The 15268-nt window shown below is 36.5% G+C and overlaps 1 long non-coding RNA gene across 1 annotated transcript; it reads right to left on the bottom strand.

The window, feature by feature from the left end:
* Positions 1-4734: 4734 nt before the first annotated feature.
* LOC130455908 (uncharacterized) lies at positions 4735-9306 on the bottom strand. Its single transcript, XR_008914178.1, has 3 exons — positions 9091-9306; positions 6638-6681; positions 4735-4864 (listed from the first exon to the last, which is right to left on the bottom strand). It is a non-coding gene; the product is annotated as an uncharacterized LOC130455908 (long non-coding RNA).
* Between the last annotated feature and the right edge of the window lie 5962 nt (positions 9307-15268).

Raw genomic sequence — 15268 nt, 5'->3', positions numbered from 1 at the left:
GGCAAATCACTTAATCTGTGGGCTTCAGTTTTTTCCTCATCTGTAAAACGAAGTGGTTGGACTAGATGCCCTCTAAGGTCCATTCCAGTTCTAAATCAATGATCTCATGATTCTTAGTAACCCATGACATTGGCCTTCTGAGAGAAAACTTCCTCGAGTAGGATTTTTCTGTTTTTTTTTTCAGGCATAGTACACCTATTGTTTCAAATCACCAGAGTGGTAAGAACAGAGAACTTGAGCACACATGGGGAGGTGGAAAAGAATTTTTATACCTCTCCCAAAGTCTCTATTGGGAAGTGAAGTGGAAAAGTATTATATCTGGAGGTAGAGGGTATATGTTGTCTATCTGTTACTTCTGGTGTGACTAGGCAAACACCAGGCCTCAGTTTCCCCATCTATAAATTGAAGCATTTAGACTAATCTTAATTTTTAAAAATTTAACATAAATAGGGATCATTTGCATCTATAGGGCAAGATGCAAAAAGATGGTATCTAAGAGTATGAATCTTAATTTTATACTGCTCACTTAAAAAAGTTAAGGTACAGATTTTAAAACCAAGCAAGACCTAGAAAGAGTCACAAAATGTAAAATAAATACTTTTGACTACATTAAATTAAAAAGTTTTTGTACAAACAAAACCAATGTAACTAAAATCAGAAGAGAAGCAACAAATTGGGAAACAATCTTCATAAAAACCTCTGACAAAGGTTTAATTACTCAAATTTACAAAGAGTTAAATCAATTGTACAAAAAAATCAAGCCATTCTCCAATTGATAAATGGACAAGGGACATGAATAGAAAATTTTCAGTTAAAGAAATCAAAACTATTAATAAGCACATGAAGAAGTGTTCTAAATCTCTTATAATCAGAGAGATGCAAAACAAAACAACTCTGAGGTATCACCTCACACCTAGCAGATTGTCTAACATGACAGCAGAGGAAAGCAGTGAATGCTGGAGGGGATGTGGCAAAGTAGGGACATTAATTCATTGCTGGTGGAGTTGTGAATTGATCCAACCATTCTGGAGGGCAGTTTGGAACTATGCCCAAAGGGTGATAAAAGACTGTCTGCCCTTTGATCCAGCCATAGCACTGCTGGGTTTGTACCCCAAAGAGATCATAAGGAAAAAGACTTGTACAAGAATATTCATAGCTGCGCTCTTTGTGGTGGCCAAAAATTGGAAAACGAGGGGATGCCCTTCAATTGGGGAATGGCTGAACAAATTGTGGTACATATTGGTGATGGAATACTATTGTGCTCAAAGGAATAATAAAGTGGAGGAATTCCATGGAGACTGGCACAACCTCCAGGATGTGATGCAGAGTGAAAGGAGCAGAACCAGGAGAACAATGTACACAGAGACTGAGACACTGTGGTACAATTGAACATAATGGAATTCTCCATTAGTGTCAATGCAATGTCCCTGAACACTCTGCAGGGATCTAGGAGAAAAACCACTATCCACATCCAGAGGACAAACTGTGGGAGTATAAACACTGAGGAAAAGCAACTGCTTGACTACAGGGGTGGAGGGGATATGATTGAGGAGAGACTCTAAATGAACACTAATGCAAATACCAACAACATGGAAATGGGTTTGAATCAAGGACACGTGATACCCAGTGGAATTGTGCATTGGCTATGGGAGAGATGGTAGGGGCGGGAAGGAAAAGAAAATTATCTTCATTTCCAATGAATAATGTTTGAAAATGACCAAATAAAATAATGTTTTTTTTAAAAAGTTAAAGTAATACATTCTCCACATTCTGTTGCAAACTGCCCTATTTTTCTGGGCTTCTTTTTGAGACTAGATGGCAATTCTTCAGCTATGAATCCCTAGAATAGGAGCATACTCTGCTGGACCTTACCTTTCCCCTTTCCTCCATATCCTCCTACTGCCTATCCTCTTGATACATGAGGGCCACCACTTGGGGCACTTTGCTCTTGGTTCTGTGAATCTTAAAAACTACTCAGACTGTACTTTGGAAGAATTTATTTAGCAGTTCTCTTATTGTAACAATGCAGATACTTGGTCTAACAAGAATCAGGAATGTATTGGGAACTTTTAAAATTACTCCACCCTACTCAGACAGTGCCTTAGGGGAAGATAAAGTTGTAAACTCCTGATTGAACAATGAAAGTCCCTAATGCATACCTTATAGTAAAGCCAGAACCTTAAGATAGGTCCATTTTTACATCTAATACAAAAAGGTGTTGAGTACCTGTAAAGGTTAAATTAGTACCTAAAAAGGTCAAGTAACTTACAAAAGGCAAGCTTAACAAAGAGGTGTGAAGTACTCAGAAGATATAATCTAACCAGAGAAGGTGAGAACCAAAGAAGGTGAGAACTAAGAATGGACAGTCCTGGAAAAAAGTGTCTACTGTGATTGGTAGACGTGAAAATTTAGGGGAGGTGACATAAGAGAACATTTTCTTTAAAAGGAAGGGTAAAAAAGTCAGTTCAGAGCAACTGAGTTCAGTTCAGAATTGAGTTAGATTCTGAACTGAGTTCAGGAAATTGAGTTGAGTGGAGGACTGGAACCCAGCTTGGAGAAGGTCTTGTGGTGAGTGATAAGACCGACTCCTCTTTCCCTTAGGCTCAGGGAGGCCACTTTGGCCAAGGCCTTTAACTACCGCTTGGCTCAGTCTGAGCCAGAGCAGTTTAGATTAATTCTCTCTCTCTCTCTCTCTCTCTCTCTCTCTCTCTCTCTCTCTCTCTCTCTCTCTCTCTCTCTCTCTCTCTCCTTCCCTTAATTCCTTCATTTATATTAATTAAAATCTCCATAAATCCCCAGCTGACTTGGGTATTTTCATATTTGGGAATTTCCCATGGCAACCACTTATTTAGATTTTAAATCACAACATTAAAATTATCCTTACAGTTTTGGCATTTACATTTCAAAGCACAGGGGACAAGATAATTCATCTAGAGATTAGTAGGGAAGATGAATCAAGGGGAAAGATTAACCCTGGGGGACAGCCTGGATGTCTCAGACTATGGTCTTTGGTTGTTTTTTTACCTTTTGTTTTCCTACCATAGTCATTTCTGAATGCACTACCTACCACCCACACATGGAGAGCCTTCCCTGGTCACACAGCTAGGCAGTTAAGGGAAACCAAATTAGCGGAATCACCATGTCTGTCTGTGGGTATCCAATGTTGGTAGGAACATAGGGTCAGAGATCCAGAAAGAGAAAAGAGTTCAGAGGCTGTTTGGGTCCATGGAGGTTAAAAGACTTGCTTTATGTCACGCAGATAACAAGAAGCATCACAGGCAATATTTGAACCCAGATTGTCTGACTCCAGAGCTTTACTCTTTCATATAATCTCCCATGAGGGAAGAAAGGGATGATTTCAATCAAAGCTCCTTGCAGATGAGGGTTTGCTTAGCATCATCCCCATGTGCTGGAAGACATCCCTATCTCCACTATATGACTGCCAATGAATGTAAATAAACTATTCCTTAAGTTGGAAAATACTTTTTTTTAAATGGAAAAGGAACTGAATTCAGACCACCAACTGACTTCATCCCACTCAATAGCAGCCACTGCCCGAATAAAGGCAGGCCATTCTTCATGGCAGTGGATCTGGAGGCAAAAAGTTCTGTCTTCCATTACCAATGTTTGTGTTTTAACATTTCTACATTCTACGGCTCAGATTTATTGCGTATGGGGTCGCTCTTTGTTCTAACATGATTTTTCATAAATTTGTAACTTAAGCATGTGTTATTAGAGATGTAGAAAAGAATAAGTGGAAACCTAAATATTTTTTCTGCAAGAAAATTGATTTTTAGCTAAATCGAATTTAATTGAAAAATGATTGAGTTTTCACGTACTTCTGGTGTTTTTTCCCAGAAGCAGAGATTTTGATCTCTGTTTTAAGTTATGTTTTGAAATGAAGTGAAGATAAGTAAATTCATGAAGCAGAGCATGCCAAATAATTTTCCTGTCTCCTCCTGTTCCCTCTTTGTTATTATAGGCAAAAGGGAATCCAGACATGTTATAACATTGTTATGTTCTTTAATATAGAGCCGGTCAGTTGCAGTTGATAAGTGTGAATTTTAGGGGACAGAAAATGTCCTGGTGATATTTTTCATGGTAATTTATCATTTCTCCTTAGATCTCAAACTACTTTATACACACAAGGAAGAAAGTGGAAACTCTGATGAGCGTAGTTAAACAGTTTCTATGAAACTGTCATTTTCTTTTAAACAAATGTTCCATCAGGGCCTCTAGTAACATTGGTGAGTTTCGATTGAACCTTCATATTATTTTTCAACAGTAGATGGCAACCTCTCTTCACCTGTAGGAAAAAAACCCAACCAAAACACCATTTCCCAGCTCTAGACTTGAGTCTCCTATCTTGACTGGGCTTCTGTGTTCCCTGCCTGCGTGACAGTCATTCCTTTAAATAAGGATTGGAGTTTGTGGATGGATGGCAGAGACAATCTGTAGCTTCCACACAGTTGGGGTATTTTTCTTTCAGCAGAGAAGGCCCCAGGCAAGACTGAACTGGTGAAAAGAAAATGCCACTAACTTTCACTTTCAAAACTAAAATTCTGTTTTCAACAAAGGCAGCTGGGTATTTGATACTTTGATGGCTATATGATGGCAGTACTGAATGACAAACTAATATTGGAAACCTAGACTTTCCTTGTCCTTGAGGCTGAGAAATTATTCTTTAATGGAAATTCTGGGTTTGAATTATTTTTCATACTTTTAAAATTTTAAATTGAATTTTTATTTTCAGTTCTAAATTCTTTTTCTCCCTCCAGGCCCTCTCACATCCATTGAGGAAGGAAGAAATATAATGCCCATTATACACAGGAAGTCATGCAAAACATTTCCAATTAGCCATGTTCTGAAAAAAAAAAAGAAAAAGAAAAATGTTTCAGTATGTACTGAGTCCATCATTTCTCTATCTAAAGGTGGATATTATTTTTTTTTTAAAGCCCTTACCTTCTGTCTTGGAGTCAATACTGTGTATTGGCTCCAAGGCAGAAGAGTGGTAAGGGCTAGGTAATGGGGGTCAAGTGACTTGCCCAGGGTCACACAGATGGGAAGTGGCTGAAGCCAGATTTGAACCTAGGACCTCCCGTCTCTAGGACTGGTTCTCAATCCACTGTGCTACCCAGATTCCCCCTGGATATTATTTTTTATCATGAGTTTTTTGGCATTGTCATGGATTATTGTATCAATCAGTTACTAATTCCTTCATGGTTGATTATCTTTACAATATTACTGTTACCACATACATTGTTATCAGTTCTTCTCACTTCACTTTACATCACTTTATGTCTTTCCAAATTTTTTCTGAAATCATTACTTTCATCATTTAAAAAAAATTCTTACCTTCCATCATAGAATCAAAACTATGTATTAGTTCCAAATCAGAAGAGTGGTAAGGGCTAAACAATGGGGGTTAAGTAACTTGCCCAGGATCACACAGCTAGGAAGTGTCTGAGGTTAGATTTGAACTCAGAACATCCCATCTCTAGGCTTGACTCTATCCACTGAGCCATTTAGCTTCCCCCCCACCCCTTCATAATTTCTTATAGCACAATAGCATGTAATCACATCCACATACCATTACTTGTTAAGTTGTTTCTCAATTGATGGATATTCTGTTTTTCCTAATCTTTGCCATCACAAAAAGAGCTGCTATAAATATATTTGTCCATAGGAATCGTTTTTCTTTTTCTTTAATCTCTTTTGTGGTATAGACCCAGTAGTATTACTGAGTCAAAGGGCATATGCACAATTTGATAGCCCTTTGGACCTCGGTCTGAATTATTCTCTAGAATGGTAAGATTAGTTTGCAACTCCACCAACAGTGCATTAGTGCACTTATTTTCCCATATTCTATACAGCATCTGTCACTTTCCTTTTCTTTCATCTTAGCCAATCTATGGATGCGAGGTGGTACCTTAGAGTTGTTAAAAGTGATTTAGAGCATTTTTATATGTGTATTGATAGCTTTGATTTCTTCCTGTGAGAACTGCTTATTTATATACTTTGATAATTTATCAATTGTTGAAATAGCTCTTACTTGGCTCATTTCCCTAAATATATTTTAAAATCTTCCTCCCCTTTGCTGCCTTTCTTCTAGTTTTGGCTACATTGGTTTTATTTGTATAAAACCTTTTAAATTTAATGGAATCAAAATTATCTATCTTACCCCTGTGGATCTCTTTGATTATAAACTCTTCCCCTGTTCATAAATGTGGGTAGGTACGTTTTCCCATGCTCCTCTAATTTGTTTATGATAACATATTTTATGTTGAAATCATTTTTAGCTTATTTTGGTATATGCTATGAGATGCTTATCTATGCCTAGTTTCTGCCACACTACAGTTTTACCAGCAGTTATTTTTCCTTTCAAAAAGTGAGTTCTTATCCCAATATCTGGGATCTTTGGGTTTACCAAGTACTGGATTTCTATACTCATTTGTTTCTGCATATTATGTGCCTAATCTATTCTATTGATCAACCACTCTATTCTTATTTAGAACCAAATTGTCTTAATGATTACCACTTTTTAGGATACCCTGAGATCTGTTTGCTAGATCAAAGAACAAATCATAGAAACAATTGATCATTTCATTAAGATAATGACAGTAATGAGACAACTTACCAAAATTTGTGGGATACATCCAAAACAATACTTGGAGGGGAAATCTATGTTTCCAAAAACATCAAAAAAGGAGAGAAAAAGCAGATTAACAAATTGGGCATGCAACTATAAAAAAACTTGGAAAAACAACACATTAAAAATCTCCATTAAAGGGGGCAGCTGGATATCTCAGTGGATTGAGAGTCAGGCCTAGAGATGGGGGGGGGGTGTCCTAGGTTCAAATCTGGATTCAGATACTTCCCAGCTGTGTGACCCTGGGCAAGTCACTTGACCCCCATTGCCTAGCCCTTACCACTCTTCTGCCTTGGAGCCAATACACAGTATTGACTCCAAGACAGAAGGTAAGGGTTTAAAAAAAATCTCCATTAAATACCAAAATAGAAATCCTGACACTCAAAGGAGAGAGATGAATAAAATTAGAAGTAAAAAATAAAACCATTGAACTAATAAATAAAATTTAAAATTTGTTTTATGGGGGGGGAAGCAATAAAATAGTTAATCCATAGCCAATTTGATTTTTAAGAAAGAAGGAAGAAAACCAAATTACCAGTATCAAAAATTAAGAGAGTGAATTGACCACCAATGAAGATGAAATTAAAGCAATTATTAGAAGCTATTTTCCCCAACTATATGCCAATGGAACTGACAATCTACCTGAAATGAATGGATATTGACAAAAATATAAATTGCCCAGATTTAATGAAATATGTAAATTGCCCTATCTTAGAAAATGAAATAAAAAAAAAACCATAAAGGAGTTCCCTAAGGAAAAAATAAAATATCAGTAAATAGATTTACAAAATAATTCCACCAAACATTTATAAAACCATTCTAATATATAAACTGTACTCAACCACGTGTATATAAATATTCTTTTCTCCTTGAGCAAGTTCATATGAGAGTGAGATATAAATGTCTCTCAGCCTCTCTCTGCACCCTTCCCATTTCCTTCTCCATGTATAAATTCTCCTTGGCATGCCTCTTTTATGTGAGAAATTTTTTTCTTCTTCTTCCTTCCTTCCTTCTTCCATAGTACCTTGTTTTCTCATCCTTCCATTCTTTTGTTGAAATGTTTCCAGCATAATAGACAAACTCATAACTTCTGTGTAATTAGACTTCTAAATGCAATAATGGCACAATTCTTAAGGGTTATATGTATCACCTTCCCATATAGGAATATAAACAACTGTATTTTGTCCCTTATGACTTTTCACATGTTTACCTTTTTGTACTTTTAAAAATTCTAGTGTTTGGATATCAGATTTTCCATTCAGCTTTGGAGTTTTCATCACAAGTGCTCTTTTATTTAATTAAATGTCCATTCTTCACCCTACCTGCTCCCATCTTCTCACTTATCAAATCTGATTTTGCTGGGTAAGTTATTCTTGGTTGTAATTCTAGCTCCTTTGCCTTCTGGAATATCACATTCCAGGATTCTCTGCTCCTGTAAAATGGTAGATGCTAAGTCTTCTGTGATCCTGACAGTGACACCATGGTATTTGAATTCTTTCTTTCTGGCTGCTTGTAGACTCCTTAACTTGGAATCTCTGGCTCTTCACTATGACATTCCTGGGAAGTTTTCATTTTGGAATTTCTTTCAGGAGATGTCTATTGGGTTCTTTCAATTTTTCCTTTGCTTTCTGGTTCTAAATATCTGAGCATTTTTCCTTTTTAATTTCTTGAAATATATTAAAGTTCTTTTTTTCTTTCAAAACTTCAGGTATAGCAAAAATTCATAAATTCTCTCCCCTTAATCAATTCTTCCTATGAGATAGTTTACATTTTCTCCCATTTTTTCCAGTCTTTGGACTTTGTTTTATTGCTTCTTGATGTCTCTTGGAATTATTAGCTTCCACTTGTCCAATTCTAATTTTAAGGAGTTATTTTCTTCAACATTTTTTGCCTTTTTAAAATTAAGCTGTTAATTCTCTTTTTATAACTTTTTTGTATAAGTATCATCTATTTCCCCAATTTTTCCTCTACCACTCTAATTTGAATTTAAAAATCTTTTTTTTTTTTGGGGGGGGTGTCTTTTTCTAGCTCTTCTAAGAATTCTTATTGGGCTGTTTCCCAATCTGAATATATCTTTTATTTTTAAACATTTATTTTCTGTCTTAGCAACCAGTACCTCTAAGATGAAGGGCAAGGACTAGGCAAATAGCATTCAGAGATTTATCCATGGTCATACAGCTAGGAAGTGTCTGAGACCAGATTTAAACCCAAGTCCTTCTGACTCCAAACCTAGTTCTCTATCCACAGGGCCGTTGAGCTTCCCCTTGCATATGTCTTTGAAACTTTGCTTATAGATTTTTCAAATCATTGTGTTCTTTTGAGTTTTACTTTCACCGCAATAGTTTTTTATAGCAAGTTTAAAAAAAATTTGTTGTAGCTTGCTCATTTTTCCAGCTTACTTTCTGACTTTGGACTTTATGTTAGAGTTGGTTTCTGCTCACCTCTGGCAGTGGACGTGAGGGCAACTAGCCATAGGTTCTGTTATTTTATCTCTTGCTGATTTCATAACTCCATTTGTGGCTTGTAAGTTTTCTGTGCTTCCAGTGTGATGTGATCTTAGGAGAAGCCCATTCACTGACCTCCTGGTCTATTACTGTAGTCTTTACACAGGTTAGGTCCTTGTTCCTTTGTGACCATGACTGATTGCTCTAGAATTGTGATGCAAAACTGGATAATAGGAGGTAGAGTTGTCAAATGGCACTTGATTGTGTACCCAATGCTATTTTATAGTACTCCTGGGATCCTTTTCACCCCAGGTTTTCAGTTTCCTTATAGTCCTTGGGTGCTGGGCTGCTCTCAGCTGCTGCTGCTGCTACCAACATAGTTCAGTATTGCTGCCATTAGTGCTGTTTCTGCTGGGTGTTGCTGATCAGCATCCCTCCTCCTACTTCAATGTCTGTAGATTTCCCTTTCTGTTTTGTTAAGCTGCCCTGGGATGGAAAAATGACTCATGGTGACTTTCTTTTCCTTGACTTTCCTGCTCAGAATTTGGTTTGCTGTGTTTCCTATGGTTATTGTAGAATACTTTTTGAAGGGAGGTTTAGCTATTGTCATCTTTTACTCTGCTATCTTAACTCTGTCTCTTGGTTTGAAATTATTTTCTCTTGATTTTTTTCACCCATACTTGTGATTTTATTGGTAAGTCAATCAATTACCGAATCAATTAAATGCCCACTATGTTCTGGACTCTGAGCTGAGTGCTAAGGATACAAAGAAAGAAAAGTCCAAGATAGTCTTTGTTTTCAAGCTCACAGACTAATGGGGGACACAATATGCAAACAATTCTACCATCAATTCTACTTTTGAAGGGCAAGCATTCCTAGAAAATGGCAGGAAAGTAAAAACCATGAATGTTGATGCACTGAATCTATGGGAATTAGGGATTAGGTTCCTAGGACTATTAAAAACTATAATCTTTTGCAAGAGATTGCTGAAAATATATATATTTCTGCATATAATTCTTTATAATAAAACATTAATTCTGATAATAAGCACTTGTCCTAACACAGTAACCATTAAAAATAACCCATAAAATACTAGGGAGAGGAGAGGCAACTCAGGTCTGAACTGGGAGGGGCAGGGGCAGCAATGTGAGAAGAGCCTTGAGATAAAAAAGGGAAAGGGATGACCTGTCATCTCTAATCTTCCTTTTGGCTTTGTAGTTGAACTCTTCCCTGATGAAAAGCACATGTCTTGGAGTACTTGGATGCCAAGGGTGGCTCAGCCATGGGGGTGGGACAGGCGGCTTTTCTGTTCCACTTGGCCAGGATGCTTGGGAGCCCAACCACAGGGGCAGCAGGACAGATTGCTTAGAGGAGGCAGCTCCTTTGAGAAGGTGACCACCACCTCATTTATCCACAAACTTAGCCACTTTTCCACTTTTTTGAATTCCCTTATCACGCACTTGAGAGGTTACTTTAGTACTTTCTAGAATGTTCTAGAGGAACATTCCTAGTCAATTCTTTAACATCAAACTTGCAAACAACGGTAGCTACAAACATTCCTGCATGAAGTTTATCTATTTTCTCACTAAGCGGCATCATTGACTTTTCAATGACTTCTTATTTTTTTACAGTTTATATTAATTTTTATGTTGTTTATATTTTATTTTCCAAATTACATGAAAAAACAGTTACCATTTAAAGAAATTCAGTTTCAAATTCTCTCCTGCCCCTTCCCCTTCATTGAGAAGACAAGCAATTTGATATGTTATATATGTGCAGTCATGCAAAACATATTTCCATGTTAGTCGTGTTGTAAAAGAAAACACAGAAAAAAGAGCCATAAAAGAAATAAAGTAAAAAAATAGTATTCTTCCATCTTCATCTAGACTCTATTAATTCTTTCTCTGAAGGTGGATAGCATTTTTCATATGAATCCTTTGGAGTTGTCTTGGATCTTTGTATTGCCAAAAATAGCTAAGTCATTCACTGTTGATCGTTGTACAATATTTCTGTTACTATATTCAGTGTTCTCCTGGTTCTGCTCACTTTACTTTGCATCAGTTCAAAGACTTATGTCTTTCCAGGTTTTTCTGAGAGCATCCTGCTTATCATCTCTTATAGCACAATAGTATTCGATTACCATCAATGATAACATACCCTCGATTTCCAGTTCTTTGCCATCACAAAAGAGGTTTAAATATTTTTGAACAAATAGGTCCTTTTCTCCTTATTTTGATCTTTTTGGGATACAGATCTAATAGTGATTAATGCTGGAGCAGAGGGGATACACAGTTTTATAGCCTTTTGGGCATAGTTCTAAATTGTTCTCCAGAATGGTCGGATCAGATCACAATTCCACCAATAGTGCATTATTGTTCAATTGTCCCACATCTCTTCCAATATTGATAATCTTCTTTTTCTGTCATATTAGCCAACCTGACAAGGCTGAGGTGGTACCTCAGAATTGTTTTAATTTTCATTTCATTAACCTATAGTGATTTATAATATTTTTTAATATGACTATAGATTGCTTTGATTTAATCATCTGAAAACTACCTTTTTGTATGCTTTGACCATTTATCAATTGAAGATTGATTCATATGCTTTAAAAATTTTAATTATTTTTCTCTGAATATTTTATTTTTTAATATAATTTTTATTTTATTTAAAAAATATTTTTTCATGGTTACATGATTTGTGTTCTCTCTCTCCCTTCTTTTCTCCCTCCTCCCAGAGCTGACAAGCAATTCCACTCAGTTATACATGTATTATCACTTCATTTTTATAATAATTTTTAAAAACCAAAACCCCAAATCATATACCCATGTAAACAAGTGATAAATCATGTTTTCTTCTACATTTCTTCTCCAAACATTCCTTCTCTTTTTTATATAATATATAAATTATATAAAATAGACAATGGGGGTTAAGGGACTTGCCCAGCACTACACAGTGTGAAGATTGGATTTGGCTAACTCCTGATTGTAACAATGAAGGTATTTAGCTCTTCCTTTATTGTGAAGATTAAATTGTAATCCTCAATCTATTTTTAGATTTTAATCCCCAAAGTGATCTACCCATTTTAACTACAAAAAGGTGTTAACTAACTACAAAAAGGTGTTAACTAACTACAAAAGGTGAACTAACCAAAAAATCTGTTAACTAACCACAAAAGGTATAACTAACTAACAAAGGTGTGAACACCCATTTCATACATTGAGTGGGCAGTCCTGGAGAGGAACATCTGTTATGATTGGTAGACATAAAATTTAGGGAAGTGACACAAGAGAAAAAGATCTTTAAATAGAGGAAACAGAGGCATGCGGAAGATCGATAAATCATCAATCAGTTACTCAGAGTTGGACTAGAGGATTCAGACACTTGGGAGACTGGAAGATAGACACTCAGACTTGGAGTGAAGATACTTGGCTGTGGAACTGGAACCTTGGAGGAGCTTGTGCAGGAAACTTCAGACTACTTTCCTTTTAGACAGTCACCATGGTGAGTGTAAAGGCTAACTTCCTTCCTTGCCCTTTCTGGAGGTGTGAACCTCCGAGAAAGGCCCATTGAAGCCAGAGCTCTCTTTCCCTCTCTCTCTCCTTTTCCCTCTTCCTTAATATCTTCCCTCTATTGTAAAAATAAACTTCCATAAATTCCATTTACTTTAGTAATTCATTTCGGGATTTAGAAATTAAAGCCCTGGCGACCACCAATTAAGAGATTCAGGTCCAAACCATAATAAAATTAACAACAGCTAGGAAGTGACTGAGGCCATATTTGTACCTAGGACCTCCCTTCTTTGGGCCTGACTCTCAATCCACTAAGCCACCCAGCTTCTCCCTCCATCATATGCTTAAAAAAAAAAACCACCAAAAACACCTTATATTCAGTCTTAGATGAATACTGTGTTTTGGTTCCAAGGCAGAAGAGAGGTAAGGTTTAGACAATGGAGTTTAAGTGTCTTTTTCAGGTCACATAGCTAGGAAGTGTCTGAGGTCAGGTTTGAACCCAGGACCTGTTGTTGTCTTTGGGCCTGGCTCTCAATCTACTGAGCCATGTAACTGCCCCTGAATATTTCATATTCTTATAAATTTGACTCAGTTCTCTATATATTTGAGAAATGAGCCAGACCTTTACTTGAGAAACTTTCTGTGAAATTTTTCCTGTTTTCTGCTTTCCTTCTAATTTTGGTTTTGTTGATGCAAAGTTTTTTTAGTTTAATATAATCAAAATTATTCATTTTACATCATGCAGTAAATACTTTCTATCTCTTGTTTGCTCATAAATTTTTTCCTTATCTATAAATCTGACAGGCAAACTATTTCATGCTTTCCTAATTAGCTTCCTTTATAGCTAAATCATGTAACTTTTTTTTTTGGTTTAAGCTTTTCTTTTCTTTTTAAAAATTAATTTAATTTAATTTATTAATAAAAATTAATTAATTGATTTAGAATATTTTTTTTCCGTGGTTATGTGATTCATGTTCTTTCCTGTCCCTTTTCCCTCCCCACTCCTGGAGCTGTCATGTACCTCTTTTGACCTTAGCATATTGTATAAGATATTGATCTATACCTGGCTTCTGCCATACTGTTTCCCAATTTTCTCAGCAGTTTTTGTCAAATAATGAGTTCTTATCCCAAAAGCTGGGGTTTTGCATTTATCAAACACTAGATGACTATGGTCATTACCTACTGTGTACCACATACCCGATTTATTTCATTGATATACACTATTTCTTAGCCAATACTAGGCTGTCATGAAGTTTTGAAGTCCTTTTTCTTTCCCGGAATGTATATTTCTTTTAAAAGCCTGTCTAATTTTTGTTTAGTCTGTGAAAAAGATAATTGCCTATTATCATTAATATTATTTGTTAGGTTTGTTTATTATAAATATTATTTATTATTTAAGAGCCTATCTAATTTTTGTTTGGGGCAACTAGGTGGTTCAGTGGATAGAGCACAGAGCCTTAAGTCAGGAAGGCTCGTCTTTATTATTTCAAATCCAGCCCCAGACACTTATTAGTCGTATGGCCTTGGGCAAGACTAACATCAGTTTGCCTCAGTTTCCTTATCTGTCGGATGAGCTAGAGAAGGAAATGGCAAACCACTCTAGTATCTTTGCCAAGAAAACCCCAACTAGGGTCACAAAGAGTCAGCCATGATTGAAATGATTGAATAACAACAATTTTTGTTTCATACCAATTTCACAGTGACAGCATGATTCACTGTGGATTGACAGAGATCCTTGTTTAGTTGATTGGAGATTTATTGGAGAAGGTTGGAAGGGGTCCAGAACATATTCCTTTGACCCGTGTATTCAGCCAGTTGGTTTTCTTCAGTGTTTTTACTCCCACAGTGTTTCCTCTGAATGTGGATAGTGTTCTTTCTTGTAGATTCCTCCAAGTTGTTCAGGATCACTGCATTGCCACTAATGGAGAAGTCCATCACCTTCGATTGTACCACAGTGTATCAGCCTTTGTGTACAATGTTCTCCTGGTTCTTCTCCTCTCACTCTGCATCACATCCTGGAGGTTGTTCCAGTCTCCATGGAATTCCTCCACTTTATTATTCCTTTTAGCATAATAGTATTCCATCACCAACATATACCACAATTTGTTCAGCCATTCCCCAATTGAAGGGCATCCCCTCGTTTTCCAATTTTTGGCCACCACAAAGAGCACATCTATGAATATTCTTGTACAAGTCTTTTTCCTTATTATCTCTTTGGGGTACAAACCCAGCAGTGCTATGGCTGGATCAAAGGGCAGACACTCTTTTATCGCCCTTTGGGCATAGTTCCAAATTGCCCTCCAGAATGGTTGGATCAGTTCACAACTCCACCAGCAATGAATTAATGCCCCGACTTTGCCACATCCCCTCCAGCATTCACTGCTTCCCTTTGCTGTCATGTTAGTCAATCTGCTAGGTGTGAGGTGATACCTTGGAGTAGTTCTGATTTGCATTTCTCTGATTATTAGAGAGTTAGAGCACTTTTTCATGTGCTTATTAATAGTTTTGATTTCTTTAACTGAAAATTGGCTATTCATCCCTTGCCCATTTATCATTTGGAGAATGGCTTGATTTTTTGTACAATTGGTTTAGTTCTTTATAAATTTGAGTCATTAGACCTTTGTCAGAGGTTTTTGTTATGAAAATTGTTTTCCAATTTGTTGCTT

This window comes from Monodelphis domestica, chromosome 8, assembly GCF_027887165.1.
Source record: "Monodelphis domestica isolate mMonDom1 chromosome 8, mMonDom1.pri, whole genome shotgun sequence".
Taxonomy (NCBI): Eukaryota; Metazoa; Chordata; class Mammalia; order Didelphimorphia; family Didelphidae; genus Monodelphis; species Monodelphis domestica.
This window is presented reverse-complemented; position numbering and strand designations above follow the sequence as displayed.